Here is a 16,303-nt window from a genome sequence, read left to right on the forward strand (position 1 = left end):
TCGTCAAAGGTCCCACCAATGAATTGCTAGGTAATCCTTCACTCGGCAACATATCTTGTTTTCCCTTAGGAGTCCATGCTATCGAGCGAAAGAATACCTAATAGTCCTCTGGCGGTTTGTTCCCGTGAATGGTCAGGTAATCTTTGCTTGGTAGCAAACTTAACTTCCCGGTGGGAATTTGCTATCGAACAAAAGATTACTTAATGGTCCCCGGGTGGAGCTTGTTTGTTTGCCTTGCAATCAAAGGTCTTATTGCTGTTATTTTTGTAGTATGCTTTCTGTCGCTGCCTCATTAAAACCTTGCCAGAAAAATCCAATTGGGACAAAAACTAAACGAAGGGAAAAAGAGTGCAGCACATACTTTCAGTTTGAGTCTTGTTCATCAACAATAATATCTTTTGAGGTGTGCCACGTTCCAGTTGCTGGGCAACTTGTCCCCATTTTGGTTCTCCAACTTGTATGAACCTTTCCCAGTGATAGTTGAAATCCGGTAGGGACCTTCCCACGTTGTACCTAGCTTTCCCGTATTGAGCTCCCGGGTATTTTATGTTACTTTCATTATAACCAAGTCTCCTACTTTGAAAAAACAAAAATTGGCTCTTCAATTGTAATATCGCTCTATCATCTACTTTTGAGCTGCCATTCTTACATGCGCCAAGTCCCTGTGTTCCTTGAGTAGTTCCAAGTTGACTAGCATTGCTTCGTTATTTAATTCTTTATTTGTCTGAGAATATCTCAAAGTGGGTTCGCCCATTTCAACCGGGATTAAGGCTTCAGCACCGTATACGAGGGAAAAAAAGAGTTTCTTCTGCACTTGATTTGGCCATTGTTCGGTAGGCCCATAGAACTCGGGGTAACTCTTCGAGCCATTTTCTTTTTGCTGCATCCAACCTTTTCTTGAGGTTTTGAATGATCACTTTGTTTGTTGACTCCGCTTGACCGTTTGCACTCAGATGATAAGGTGAAGATGTGATTCTCTTTATTTTCCAGTCTTCTAGGAACTTTGTAACTTTTGCACCGATAAACTATGGCCCATTGTTGCATGCTATCTCTTTTGGTATTTCGAACCTGTAAATTATATTTTTCCATAGGAAATCGACCACTTCGCGTTCTCCGATCTTCTGATAAGAACCTGCTTCCACCCATTTAGAAAAATAATCAGTCAAAATTAAAAGAAACCTTACCTTTCTGGGAGCCGACGGCAGTGGTCCGACAATGTTCATCCGTTATTTCATGAACGGCCATGGGGACAGAATCGAATGTAAGGGTTCTGTCGGTTGATGTACTAGTGATGCGTATCATTGGAAATTATCACATTTTCGTACAAAATCTTTGGCGTCTTGTTCCATGCGGGTCCAGTAATATCTAGCCCATATCAATTTCAGCACCAAAGACGCTGCGCCTTAGTGATTGCCGCATATCCATTCATGGATTTCTCTCATGACATAGTCAGCTTCTGATGCTCCTAAGCACTGGGCCAGCAGGCCTTGGAAATATTTCCTATGCAATTGTCCTTTCCCTAATCTATAACGTGAAACTTTGGTGCGTAACGCCCGTGATGCTTTGGGATCATCAGGCAACTTCCCATACTTGAGGTAGTTGATTATTTTGTTCCTCCAGTCCTAGACCAGACTAGCCGTATTCACCTCGTAGTAGCCAACTGCGTCAAGGACTGAGTTCATCAGTTGTACCACCGTTTCAGACTCTGATCCCTTTATTTTTGTCGATGAACCTAAGTTGCTAATGCATACACTTCTGCATTATCCTTTCTCGAGATATGAGTTATTGAACACTCACGGAATCGTTCCAAAAGAGCCTAGACCTTTACCACGTATTGTTGCATACGTTCTTCTTTGGTATCAAAGATCCCGTAAACCTAATTTACCACCAGCTGTGAGTCGCATTTGATTCTATAACCTCGGAATAAAGTCCCTGGTCCAATTCGAGCCCTACAATCAAAGTTTCATACTCTTCTTCATTGATAGTTAAAGGGATCGTGCTGATGGCTTGTCTTAAGGTTTCCCCCGAAGGCACGATTAAAACTATTTCGAGCCCAGACCCTTTTACGTTCGAGGCTCTGTCCGTAAATAAGGTCCAAATACCTGATGTCGATTTTGACACCATTACTGCTTCCTTGGTTGCCAGAGGTAGCAATCCCGGACTAAAATCGGCCACGAAGTTAGCTAAGACTTGTGACTTAATTGCAGTCCTCGGTTTATCTTCTATGTCGAATTCACTCATTTTGAAGGCCCATTTGGCCAATCTACTTGAGAACTCGGGTTTATGAAGGATGTTACGCAAAGGAAAAGTACTCACCATATCTTTTGGGTGGCATTGAAAATAGGGCCTCAGCTTCCGAGCGGCGACTACGAGAGCTAAGGCCAATTTTTCCAAATGTGGTTGGCGAGTTTTTGCTCATGTTAAAATTTTGCTAATATAATAAATAGGAAACTGCGTACCTTCATCCTCTCAGACTAAAACCGTACTTACCGCAATGGAGGGCTTGATAAGTACTTCTTTAGGTCCCTCAAAGCTTGCTGGCACTCCGACGTCCATTCAAAATTGTTCTTCTTTTTGAGTAATGTAAAGAAGCGATGATATTTTTTCGATGATCGAAAAATAAACCTGCTCAAAGCTGCTAACCTTCCTGTGAGTGTTTGGACTTCACGTTTGATAACTAGTCTGGGATGTCATCAATGGCCTTGATTTTGTCAGGGTTTACTACAATTCCCCTTTATGAGACCAGAAATCTCAGGAACTTACCGGAGCTAACCCCAAACGCGCACTTCTCGGGGTTAAGTTTCATGTTATGCTTCCTGAGGATATCGAATGTTTCTTGCAAATGCTTAAGGTGGTCACCCGCACTCAAAGACTTAACAAGCTTATATAAACTTCCATGGTCTTTCTTATTTGTTTTTAAAACATCTTATTTACGAGCCGCTGATAATTGGCTCCGGTGTTTTCAACCCAAAGGGCACTACATTGTAACAATATGTACCAAAATTTGTTATAAATGAAGTCTTTTCCTGATCTTTCGAGTTTATCTTAATTTGGTTGTACCTGGAATAAGCATCAAGGAAACTCATTAACTCGTGCCCGGCCGTGGCATCAATTATTTAATCGATATTTGGCAGCGGAAACGAATCTTTCGGGCACGCCTTATTAAGATCTTTATAGTTTACACACATACGAAATTTATTATTTTTCTTAGGAACTACTACTACATTGGCTAGCCAATCCGGATATCTTACCTCTATGACCGAACCAATTTTAAGCAAACAAATTACCTCTTCTTTGATGAATTTATTCCTGGTCTCGACATTAGGGCGCTTCTTATGTCGTACTGGTGGTACGTTGGGATCCAAACTCAACTTGTGCATGGTTATTTCCGTTAGGATACATGTCATATCCTCGTGCGACCATGCAAAACAATCAACGTTAATTTTAAGGAATTCAATAAAACCAGACCTGAGCTCGGGGTGCAGTCCTGTTCCCAAGTGAAATTTTCTTTCTAAAAATTATTTGAACAATGACACTTGCTTTAGTTCCTATACCGTGGATTTTGTTGCATCCGTCTCTTCCAGAACTTGGAAATATCTCGGCACCTTATATTGTTCTAATGATTCTGCCCATGGAATAGCCTCTTCTAAATCGAGATTAGGTGCCAGTTCCTGTAATTGCTATGCCATGCACTCCTTCCCTTTACTGCTGGAAACTGAGATTGCATTCATCTCCCTTGCTACCAGTTGGTCACCTCTTATCTGCTTGATTTCTTCGGGCATTGGAAACTTTAGTAATTGGTGATACGCCGAAGGTATGGCTTTCATCTCGTATATCCATGGCCTTCCCAAGATGATGTTGTATCCCATATCACCATTCACTACTTCGAAGAGAGTTGTTTTCATTACTCATTCAGCGTTCGTGAGCAGCAGGATCTCTCCCCGGGTCATCATGCTCGCGAGGTTGAATCCAACAAAGAGTTTGGTTGAAGGAATAATGCTTATGGTGAGTTTACATTGTTCCAATACCCTCCATTGTATGATATTAGCCGAACTTCCTAGATCCGCTAGAACACACTTAATTTTAAAATCTAACACATTTAAAGAGATTACCAGTGCTTCATTGTGTTGTAATAGTAATTCATCTGCGTCTTTGTCCGTGAAAGTGATATCGTCCTCCCGGAGTCTTTTGCTGTGAGTTATCGATACTTTAATCTTTTTTTCTCGCCGAAAAGGTGACCCCATTAATTTCGTTCCCCTAAATATCATGTTGATCATCTGGCGTGGGGCTTCTTCTCCTGCTTTCGAAGATTTCATGTTGTTGCGACCGTAATTGTTCTTAGCTTGATCACTCAAGAATTCCCAGAGATGACCATTCTTTAATAGCATTTCCACCTTCTCTCGAAGATGCCGGCAGGCCCTTATCCGGTGACCGTTCGTCCCGTGGTATTAGCACCATAAATTAGGATCCCTTTGGATGGAATTGGACCTCATAGGTCTCAAGAATCGTATTTCTTTAATGTTCCTCATGGCTGACACCAATTCCACTACACTGACGTTGAAGTTATATTCTAACAACCTAGGGTAAGAAAGGTCTCGAGGCCCTGACGTTTGTTTATCTTGAATTAATCTATTGTTTCGACCATGATCAGTCCCTCCATCAGATGTGAACTTGTTTGTTGCTCAAAAATTTATGCCACGGCCTTCGGTACGTTCGTAGGGCAAAAATTGACCCCTCGAAGTCCATCTATCCGCGTCGTAGTCATCCTTTGATTTTTCTTTGTTCTTCTCCCGTCCTTTGGATGATGATGTAGAACCGACCTGGTCATGTTCAATCCTTATCTTTGACTCGTACCGATTGTGAACATCTGCCCAGGTTGTTGCTTGAAACTCAAGAAGGCTTTCCTTCAGCTTCCGGGAAGCGTCTGAACTTCTTGGATTCAATCCTTTGGTGAATGCTTCAGCAGCCCATTCATCTAGGATGCCAGAAGAAACATTCTTTCTTTCTGGAATTAGGTGACAAACTCTCATAACAATTTCGATTCTCCTTGTACAATTCTGAATATGTCGGCCTTTCGGACTTGCACCTTTTTGCACCCGTCGTGAGCTTTAATGAAAGAATCCTCGAACATCTCAAAGGAATCTATGGAATGCTCGGCCAGTAATGAATGCCACGTTAGGGCTCCTCTCATGAGAGTTTCGCCGAATTTCTTTAGCAACACAGATTCAATTTCATGAATAGCTAGATCATTTCCTTTCACCGCCGTTGTGTAGGTGGTAATATGTTCCTGTGGGTCTGAAGTTCCATTATACTTTGGAACTTCATGCATTTTGAAACGCTTCGGGATCAGTACTGGTGCCGCACTTGGCTTGTACGGTAATTGAACATACTTCTTCGAGTTCGGGCCTTTCAATACTGGTGGCGCGCCCGGGATTTGATCCATGCGGGCGTTTACTTCCCTCATGAACCGTAAAATCTCATCTTTGAATGAATCATTCTTGTTATTAAGACCTGATCTGCTCCCCCTCCAGTCCCATCGAAGCCAACTTCACCCCTAAGAGTGTTGTTATCGACTCTCTGTGTTATTTGGTATGCAGGAACAATGAGAGGAATCGGATCGCGCATGTTTGCATTATTCGAAGCACCTGATAGCACCTGCTTCAGTTCCGTCATAACCCCATCCTGCCGCGTGAGATGGCCTAGAATGATTGCATGTTGCTCTTGCAGGATTCTCACAGCATCCGCTACTTGCTCCTCATCGGCATTGTCGGGAGTTCTTTCCGGAACCTGTCGAGGGTACCGTCTGTCATGCATTGGTGTGACGTCATTCCCCTCATTACGGGTGTCTCTGATTGTGTCCTTGAAATGAGGTTGATCCCCTTGAATTTTGGGGTTATGTGCATCGTTAACAGTGTTATGTGCCACTTTTTTTCTAAGACAAAAATAGTCAAAACACGTTAGTGAAAGAGACAAGGATCAATTTAATTGAACAGCTGTCTAGGCCCCACAGTGAGTGCCAAACTATTTACCCATAAAACGGTATAGTAGAATTTATACGTGGTTTCTAGACAAGTAAATTAATTTGATCTTGAAAGAATATAATAATCGGGAAAATACACAATACTTAGCCTTGGAATGTAGGTGAAATAACAAAAATAGTGATTCCGCGAGCACAGTTTTCAAATACAACAATGATGAGATCAAAAAGCAAAAGAGTGAAATTGTCTAAAGCTTTGTATAAAATATAGTATATATTCTCGCCAAAGATTTCATGTCCCTTACAATAGTAACTGAGCTCACTATTTATAGCTATGCCTAGGGAAAAAGGTCCTAGAATCATGCCCTCTTTTAATGCCAATTATGAAGGTCATTGATGGAGATGTAATGTTGAGTATAAATGCCAAATTCTCTGTAACGGACCGTCCCTCTTAATGTTATAGAATATTTTTTAGTAAATGCTACATGGCGCAGAGCATTTAATATACTTTTGTGAACGTTATCGTTCTGGTGACAAGCACAGTGATTGCATTCGGTCCTTAACTATCCTATCCTGGATTCCACATGTCTTCATTTTAATCAGCCACGTGTCATATCATATTTTTTCCTATACACTTAAATAGTTAGGATGTGGGAATTCAAAAATTGTAACGTTCAAGCTCGTATCATTATAGTTCGAATTATACTCTCTTAACCGGTAAACTTTCTTATCTAAGTAATACTTTTGATCCTATCAAGGAGAACGTAGATAGCTTTTGATAGTTCTTTTGGGAGGGAAGGAAGAACCGGGTATATAAATAGTGAGAATTGAACACCTAGCTATTTTGTGAAAGTAACCACCAGTATAATTACTAGGTTGTAAGCGTTTGTTATTTTCCTATAATCGTTTGACACACAAAAGAAAGGGCAGGGTTGAAGGTTATAAGTGATGAATCTTTAGACTATTTTTAATTTATTACGTAGGGGATAGTGGAAGGGAAAATGGGAGAGGGGATTACAAGGTGGGAAATCAAACCTGTATACGGGTAAAATCGAACTCAGGATTTGACCGAGAGATGTGATAAAATCCCGGAGATCGGTTCCTGCATTACCAAATTAGCCATCGGAACCACCAGACTTGCCTTTGAGTTTACCGAGGTCATAACCGGTCCCGGTCATAATGGTCTCAAGGAATATATTGCCAGCTTATCCAACATGGGTCTGAATTTCCAGCAACTGACCTGGCATTACGGCGGAAATCACTGAACATACCAAAAAAGGCACCAACGGTCAACAAATCAAGGACCTTTTTACCTTTTATTGAGTAATAGAATAATACCTTAAAAGTTTCCTCTAATATCTAAAGGGGTCATCACAATTCGAGAAGGATATTGTAACATACACTCATAAGCAATACATTGCCGTTATTCTCTAAATTCTCATTCTTTTGGTATCTTGGTGTCAATCAAAGTACATTCAACTCAAGGGTAGCCAGCTTTTCTAGGCTGAAATCATCCAATTCGCGTGGTTTGCAGTTAGTTTATCGTTATTTATTTCAATTGATGTCTAATTTATCATTTAGTAACAAATTAATCCGCGTATCCTTTAAACCACTAATAAATTCAATTATTATCTGATTTTGAGGGTAAACAGTTTAGCGCCCAGCATGAGAGCTAAGTATAATAACGACAATTTGATACGAATCACCATAACACACCCCATTTTACACTTGTTCTTTGAAGTATTTCTGATTTCAGGTCAGGATCAAAATGTCAAACCCACAGTCTGTCCCTCTAAACATAGACACAGAATCCGGCCACCACGGCAGGAACAACAATGCAACACTCGGTAACGAGGCAACACTGGTCGATCTTGGTGGAATCCCGGTGGTGGTTCCTATCGACGCCTGTTCGCATATGGTCATTGACACGAATCAGCTCACCGACCCCGAAAATAACGTGCGTAGGGAAGTACGTTCGATAGCCTAAAACACTCACGACGGCGAAAATGATGGGATCAACCTGCGTATGATCTTCGAAATGCTACATGCTCAATAGACGACGATAGATCAATTGTAGAACCAAGGTCAAACACTGAGCAGGAATGAACCCGAGCTCCCCTGGGAAGCCATCCGCAGAAACGAACCAATCTCGGAAAAAACGAGCAAGAGTGAATCGGGGACTAAACCCAAAATCCTGAAATTGCTCGAGGAATTGATGAAACGAATAGAAACATCGAAAAAGAAAATTGAAGCCAATGATAAAAAGTGAAAACCTATAATTCCAGGGTCGACCAAATCCCAGGAGCACCTCCGATATTGAAGAGCCTAGATTCCAAGAAATTTATTCAAAGGCCCTTTTCCCCCGAGTGCGGCTCCAAAGCAGATCCCCAAAAAGTTTCGCATGGCTGAAATCACCAAGTACAACGGAACGACCAACCCAAAAAAGCATGTAACCTCTTATACATGCGACATTAAAGGGAACAACTTGGAAGATGATGAAATCGAGTCTATCGTGTTGAAGAAATTCGGAGAGACCCTGTCACACGGAGCTATGATATGTTACCACAACCTTCCTCCTAATTCTGTTGACTCATTTGCTATACTTGCTGATTCCTTCGTAAAAGCACACGCTAGTGCTATAAGTTAGACCTTTTCAAAGTAAAGCAAAGGGATAACGAGATGCTTAGAGAGTTTGTTTCTCGATTCCAAATGGAACTTATGGATTTGCCCACAGTCGCAGACGATTGGGCCGTTCAGGATTTTACCCAAGGACTCAACATTCGAAGCTCATTGGCTTCATAGCAGTTGAAACAAAACTTGGTAGAATATCCAACCACCACTTGGACCGACGTCCATAACTATTACCAATCAAAAATTAGGGTCGAGGATGACCAACTCGGGACCCCTTCCGGATCCGTACACCCCGTCAGGATCACCGACCGAGTCAAGAGAGACATAAATCACGAAACTAGATCAAATTGGGATCGGTATCAACCGTACAATAGGAACTGGAGAAGCAGTGGGTCCGGGCAAAACCCTATGAGAAATGAAAGAAGGAATGACCGAGGACAGAACAACCAAGGACTCATAAGCAAAAACAACTTCGACAGACCCATCGATCCTAAAGAAGCACCGAGGCTATCAGAGTATAATTTCGGCACCGATGCCTCTACTATCGTGTCCGCCATCAGACACATCAAAGATACCAAATGGCCTCAACCTTTGCAATTCGATCCAGCCCTAAGGGATCCTAACCTTATGTTCAAATATCAAGGCACTTATGGCCCCAAAATGGAAGATTGTCGACAATTAAGGAAAGAGGTAGAACGGCTGTTCAATAACAGGCATCTCCGAGAATTCCTCAGTGATCGGGCCAAGAGCCATTTTAGGAACATGGATTCTAATAAACGAACTGAACTAGAGGAGCTTCAGCACGTCATAAACATGATCATCGGTGGGGTCGACATCCCCCAAGGACCGATGCTGACGCATACCAAACTTTCCATCTTAAAGGAGAAACAAACTCGAGATTACTTACCGGAAGGAACCTTGTTATTCAATGACAAAGACGCAGAGGGGATCACACAGCCCCCACAATGATGCACTGGTAATATCGGTATTCATAAATAAATATCGTGTTAAACGTGTGTTGATTGATCCAGGTAGCTCAGCTAACATCAACAGATCGAGGGTCGTGGAACAACTCGGCCTACAAGATCAGATCGTACCTATTGTCCGAGTTCTGAACGGGTTCAATATGGCCTGTGAAGCCACTGAAGAGGAGATAATATTACCGGTGAACGCCACCGTAACCATTCAGGAAGCCAAGTTCTATGTAATCGAAGGGGATATGAGATACAATGCTTTGCTTGGAAGGCCATGGATACACAACATGAGGGCAATAACCTTGACATTACACCAGGTGCTAAATTTCCCGACGCTCGAAGGTATCATAACAGTTTACAGGGAACAAACGACAGCAAGGGAGATATTCGCTGTCAATGAGGTGATCTCGGCATCCACACTCTCGGTATCTAAGGGCCCGATTCCTGTGGTAAAAAATGGGGCCAAATAGCAATCACCGATACCAACCTCGATTGAATCGGAGGAGCGACAGATAGATGAGGACAACGATTACGGAGTCCCCATGTCTTTCATAGCCCCCAATGATTCTGACGCTACAAAATAAATGGTCGAGGAACTGGAGCAAGTCATCCTAAGTAAACACTTACCCGATCGAAAGGTATACCTAGGCACGGGGTTAAACCCCGAGCTTAGGGAAAAAATCATTCAATTTCTTATAGCTAACAAAGATTGTTTTTCTTGGTCCCACCTTGATATAACAAGAATACCGCCGGAGATAACCACTCACAAACTAAACTCGGATCCAAAGTTCCACCCGGTCAAGAAGAAGAGGAGGCCTTAATCCGAGGTCAAACATGCTTTCATCAAGGATGAGGTATCTAAACTCCTTAAAATAAGGTTCGTTCGAGAAGTTAAATACATGAATTGGTTAACGAACGTAGAGGTAGTTCCTAAGAAAGGGGATAAATTAAGAATGGGTGTGGACTATAAGGATTTGAATAAAGCGTGTCCCAAGGACTACTTCCCTTTGCCCAACATCGATCGCATGATCGATGCAACAGATGGCCACGTGATCCTCAGTTTTCTCGATGCCTACTCTGGGTACAACCAAATACGGATGAACCCGAATGATCAGGAGAAAACCTCCTTTATCACTAAATATGGCACATACTGCTATAACGTAATGCCATTCAGGTTAAAACAATGCCGGTGCCACTTACCTACGCCTAGTAAACCGGATGTTCAAAGAACAAATAGGAAAATCAATGGAGATTTACATTTATGATATGTTGGTTAAGTCCCTGCGAGCAGAGGACCATTTAAAACACTTGCAGGAAACCTTCGACATATTGAAAAAATACAATATGAAGTTGAACTCGAAGAAGTGTGCGTTCGGAGTTGGGTTGGGTAAGTTCCTAGGATTCATGGTATCCAACCAGGGAATCGAGATCAACCCCGATAAGATCAAATCCATCGAAAATATTACGATCGTAGATAACGTCAAAGCCGTGCAAAGGCTAACCGGGCGCATAACCGCTCTAGGGCAGTTCATCTCGAGGTCCTCCGATAAGAGCCATCGATTCTTCTCATTAATGAAAAAGAAAAGTAACTTCTCATGGACCCCGGAGTGCCAACAAAACTTGAAAGAACTCAAGCGATATCTATCAAGCCCGATGCTGCTCCATACGCCGAAGACAGACGAACAGTTGTACCTGTACCTTGCAGTCTCGGAAATGACGGTAAGTAGGGTCCTGGTTCGAGAAGAAAAAGGTACGCAATTTTAATTTTACTAGGTTATCAGGACTTTGGGAGAGGCCAAAACCTAGTACCCTCACCTCGAAAAATTAGCGCTCGTTTTACTGAGCGCTTTTAGGAAGTTGAAACCATATTTTCAATGTCACCCCATATGTGTTGTGACCACTTACCCACTGATAAATGTGATGCATAAACCCGAACTCTCGGGATAATTGGCCAAATGGGTCGTCAAGATCAGCGGGTACGATATCGAATATCGGCCCCAAACCACCATCAAATTTCAAATCTTGGCAGACTTTGTCGTCGATTTTGCGCTGGCCCTAGTACCCGTAGTCGAGAGAGAGTTATTATTGAACTCGGAAATCTCTTCGGGGATCTGGACTCTCTTCACATACGGTGCCTCGAATGTGAAAGGATCCGGACTTAGTATCGTGCTAAAACCACTGAGGGGCAATATGGTTAGGCAATCTATTAGAACTGTAAAATTAACTAACAATGAGGCCGAATATAAGGCCATGATTGCAGGTGTCGAACTAGCCAAAAGCTTGAGAGTAGAGGTTATCGAATTTAAGTGCGGTTCCCTCCTTGTGGTAAACTAGGTTAACAAGACGTTCAAGGTGAGGGAAGGACGAATGTAGAGATACTTGGATAAGCTATAGGTAACATTACATCAATTTAAGGAATGGACCTTACAACATGTGCCTCGTGATCAAAACAATGAGGGCTGATGCCCTTGCTAGCTTAGGGTCATCAATAGAAGATGATGAACTCAAATCAAGGGTAGTCATACAATTAATGCGTTCCGTAGTCGAAGAAGGCTATGCCGAAATAAACTCAACGAGCCTAACATGGGACTGGAAGAATAAATATGTAGAGTATCTGAAAATCGGAAAATTACCCTCTAATCCAAAGGAATTGTGGGCCCTACACACAAAGACATCCTCGTTTATTTTGACCGAAGACGGAACGTTATTCAGAAGAACGTTCGATGGACCGATCGCCATATGTTTAGGATCGGGAGATACTGAGTACGTCCTGAGAGAAATTCATTCAGACACCCGCGGAAATCATTCAGGCACCGAAGCACTGATTAGAAAAATAATCAGGGTCGTATACTATTGGATCGACATGGAAAGGGATGAAAGGGAATTTATGCGAAGATGTGATGAATTCCAAAGGCATGATCCGATGATTCATCAAGCTGGGGAATTGTTGCACTCGGTCTTGTCACCTTGGCCGGTCATGAAGTGGGGGATGGACATTGTTGGCCCCTTCCACGGGCACCCGGTAAGGCTCAATTTATTTTGTTTATAACTAACTATTTTTCTAAGTGGGTGGAAGCCCAGGCATATGATAAGGTTAGAGAAAAGGAAGTCATTGATTTCTTTTGGGATCACATCATAAATCGGTTCAGAATGCCTGCCGAAATCGTATGTGATAACGAGAAGTAGTTCATTGGTAGCAAAGTAAGCAAATTTCTCGAAGACCATAAGATAAAAAGAATCTTGTCAACACCCTACCACCCTAGCAGAAATGGGCAAGCAGAGTCCACCAATAAAACCATAATCCAAAACCTCAAAAAAAGGTTGGCCGACGCTAAAGGAAAGTGGAAAGAAATCTTGCCCGAAGTCCTATGGGCATATCGTACCAGTTAGAAGTCTAGTACTAGGGCCACCCCATTCTCACTGGTTTACGGTGTCGAAGCTATAATACCGGTTGAAGTCGGAGAACCGAGCCTCAGGTTCCGATATCCTATCGAAGAAACAAATAACGAGACCCTAAACACAAGCCTGGAACTACTGGACGAACGACATGATGCCGCCCTCGTCCGTATGGAAGCTAAGAAACAACGGATCGAGATGTATTACAACAGAAGAACAAACCTATGGAGATTCAATATCGGGGACTTAGTTTTAAGGAGGGTCACATTGAACACTCAGAATCTGAACGAAGGAAAACTGGGACCAAACTGGGAAGGTCCATATCAAATTATCGAGATCACCGGAAAAGGGTCGTACAAACTCGGGACAGTGAACGGTGAACAACTACCGAACAACTGGAACATAGCTCACTTAAAGCAATATTACTGCTAAGGTACGATCTTGATCACCTTCTTATGGTAACGTTTGAAGGTACTCGATACAATTTCCTAGGCCTGAAAGCACGCGTTGCACTTTTTTTTCTTCGATTCAATTTTTCCCAATAAAGGATTTTTTCGGCAAGGTTTTTAATGAGGTAACAGTGGATCGTGCTAACTTAGAATCAAAGTCAATAATATTCGAGGCTTCTCTAGGATAAACCCAGAATACTTGAGGGGAATAGCCAGTATGATTCTCTAGGCTTGATCAGTAGGATCCTCTATAAAGGGTCAAACGGTCGAATGAACCGTACCCACATAGATCGCTCGAGCCCAGACATAAAACACACGATAAACTTTGTATACTATGAAGATTGAAAGAGAGCCTCTGCCTTATGAATAAAAATTTATTTTTTGTTTTCCTTATCAAAAGCGTATTTGGTTCGTCCCCCCGATGACTGTTTCCGGGGACCGTTTCCAAACTAAAAGGCTAAGGTCATTCCAGGTTAACAAAACCCGAGAGCGTGAAGCTTATTTGGCATTTCCTAAACTAAAAGGCTAAGTTCGTTCCGGGTTAACAAAACCCGAGAGCATGAAGCTTATTTGGCATTGCCCAATCTAAAAGGCTAAGGCCGTTACGGGTTAACAAAACCTGAGGGCATGAAGCTTATTTGGCATTGCCCAGACTAAAAGGCTAAGGCCGTTCCGGGTTAACAAAACCTGAGGGCATGAAGCTTATTTGGAATTGCCTGAACTAAAAGGCTAAGGCCATTCCGGGTTAATAAAACTCGAGGGCATAAAGCTTATTTGGCATTACCCGAACTAAAGGCTAAGGCCATTTCCGGGTTAACAAAACCCGAGGTTACAAAAGCTTACAAAAACCTCAGCAAAACACACTCTCGGCAAGTCATATTCTAAAAATTATAAGTATTCGGGGAAGAGTTCCCGGACATACCGGATCCCACGATGCCTCAGAGATAATGAAATCAAAGGCAAATCCTGTTCGGAATTCTGAACATGACTATTTAATGGCATTTCAATATTTGCAAAAACGTAAAAAGAAAAGCAAAGGAAGAACTTGAGAATTATCAAAAAAAATAGAAAATTTTTATTTACGAAGTGTTGACTTTACAAAGGCTGAGAAGCCTCGACACAGAGTACTAAGTACAAAAAGAAAAAAAGTCAAACAGTAGCAGCCTGATCTTGGTCGGAGCCTGCCTCATCATTGGGATTTTTGGGGTCTTCTCCACCCTCGGACATGACTGAGCCTTTGGAATCCTCCTCCTCGGATAGGCCAGCTTCCTGGCCTCGGCTTCGAACACCTTGGCATCCTCAATCTCAGCCAATAAATCAACACCTCGAGCGTGAACTTCCTCGAGAGCCTGCCTTCGGGATTGCCACTTCATATGCTCGATTATATGTTTTGATTGGTTTTGAGCTACTACAGCATCGGTCTTGTACTGGGCCACCATTTCATGAGCTTCGGCCTTGACCATGATGACCTATGACTTGGCCATTTTAAGCTCATTGGCCAGATTATCAAGATATGAGACGGCTGAACCTAGCCGAGATTGGAGCTCACTAAGAAGTTTAAAGGCGTCTCTCTTCTCACTAAGCTCTCAAACTTCGGCTTCGAGTTGTTTCGGATCATCCCGGTACCTCGTGATGAAGCACCGAAGCCTACAAACAAGAAAAAAACTCTAAGTCATCTGCGAAATAATCGAAGTGTAAATAAAAAATTCACTTAGGAAAGCATAAAGTTACCCGGTTCAATGCCTGTTGCGCTTCATTGAAAAGGCAGGGTGCATTCACCTCGTTCATCTTATATTGATCATCCTCGGTCACCAGGCACCGAAGATAGTTGGCTACCCCTACAGGGGGGAAGGAATCCGGGCGTCCTCCGGAAGGAAAAAAATAATGGTACATTTTCGATCGTAATATACACTCGGAGCAGGAAATTTACCGACCAGTCTTGGGGTCAAAGAGGTCCCGCTTGCTTCCGGGGATTGGATTTTCCTCGGTATGTCTAAATCTCCCAACTCGGTAGCATCTCCCGTGGACGTCGAGTCCACGCCATCGAAGATACCGCAAAAAAGGTGGTTCGCTTCATGAGTCCCTTCGACGGGGCATTCTTTAGCAGCTTGCGCCTCATTGAACATCGACTCTGTGAACGAGGGTGACTCGACAATCTTTATTACGCCAATTTCTTCCTTCAAAGCATTACCCGCAGCTCGTGAGGCTTCGGGACCGGCCGCCTCAGTTTCTCTAACTTGATGAGGGTCAGCCTCACCCCCTCCGGCTCGGAAGCTCCTTGCCCTTCGGGCTGAGGCGGCACACTGTCCATCAGGTCAAAGTCCTATTTTCCCCCATCGGACTCATCTCTCAATCGGTGGAGTGAATCCGAAGGCGGTGCTCGAGCACTGGTGCTTTCCTTGTGTTTTCACACCAATCGCCTCTTCGGCTTGTCCTTCTCGGTGTCCGGAGAACTCAGAGCCTTTTTTCTTTTATTCTCTTTATCCTGCTTCGAAGCATGGGGCTCAGTGAAGACATCATCGTCACCGGATGGAGGCCTCATTTCAACATCTTTTGGTAAACCTGCAAAAAGGGAGTAAAATAAGTCAGAAATTGACAGCGTAAAATTAAGGTCAAATTTTACTTAAAGAAAAATATCACCATGGGAAAGGGCCTCCCATCGGCCTTGCGAAAGCTCCACGAATGCTCGGAGTATGATCTCTATGTTGCAATAACCTCGACCGACTCCTTGAGTTGAGGAACTGCATCAGGAATCCAAGCGACAACTGCACCAACACAAGGCACTAATGAGAAGAGAAAAGTAATGAACAAAACCTTAAAAGTAATATTGTACTTACGTGACATATTCCACTTCTCGGGAAATGGCATATACTCAG

The sequence above is a fragment of the Nicotiana tabacum genome, chromosome 24 (genome assembly GCF_000715075.1).
Source record: "Nicotiana tabacum cultivar K326 chromosome 24, ASM71507v2, whole genome shotgun sequence".
NCBI lineage: Eukaryota > Viridiplantae > Streptophyta > Magnoliopsida > Solanales > Solanaceae > Nicotiana > Nicotiana tabacum.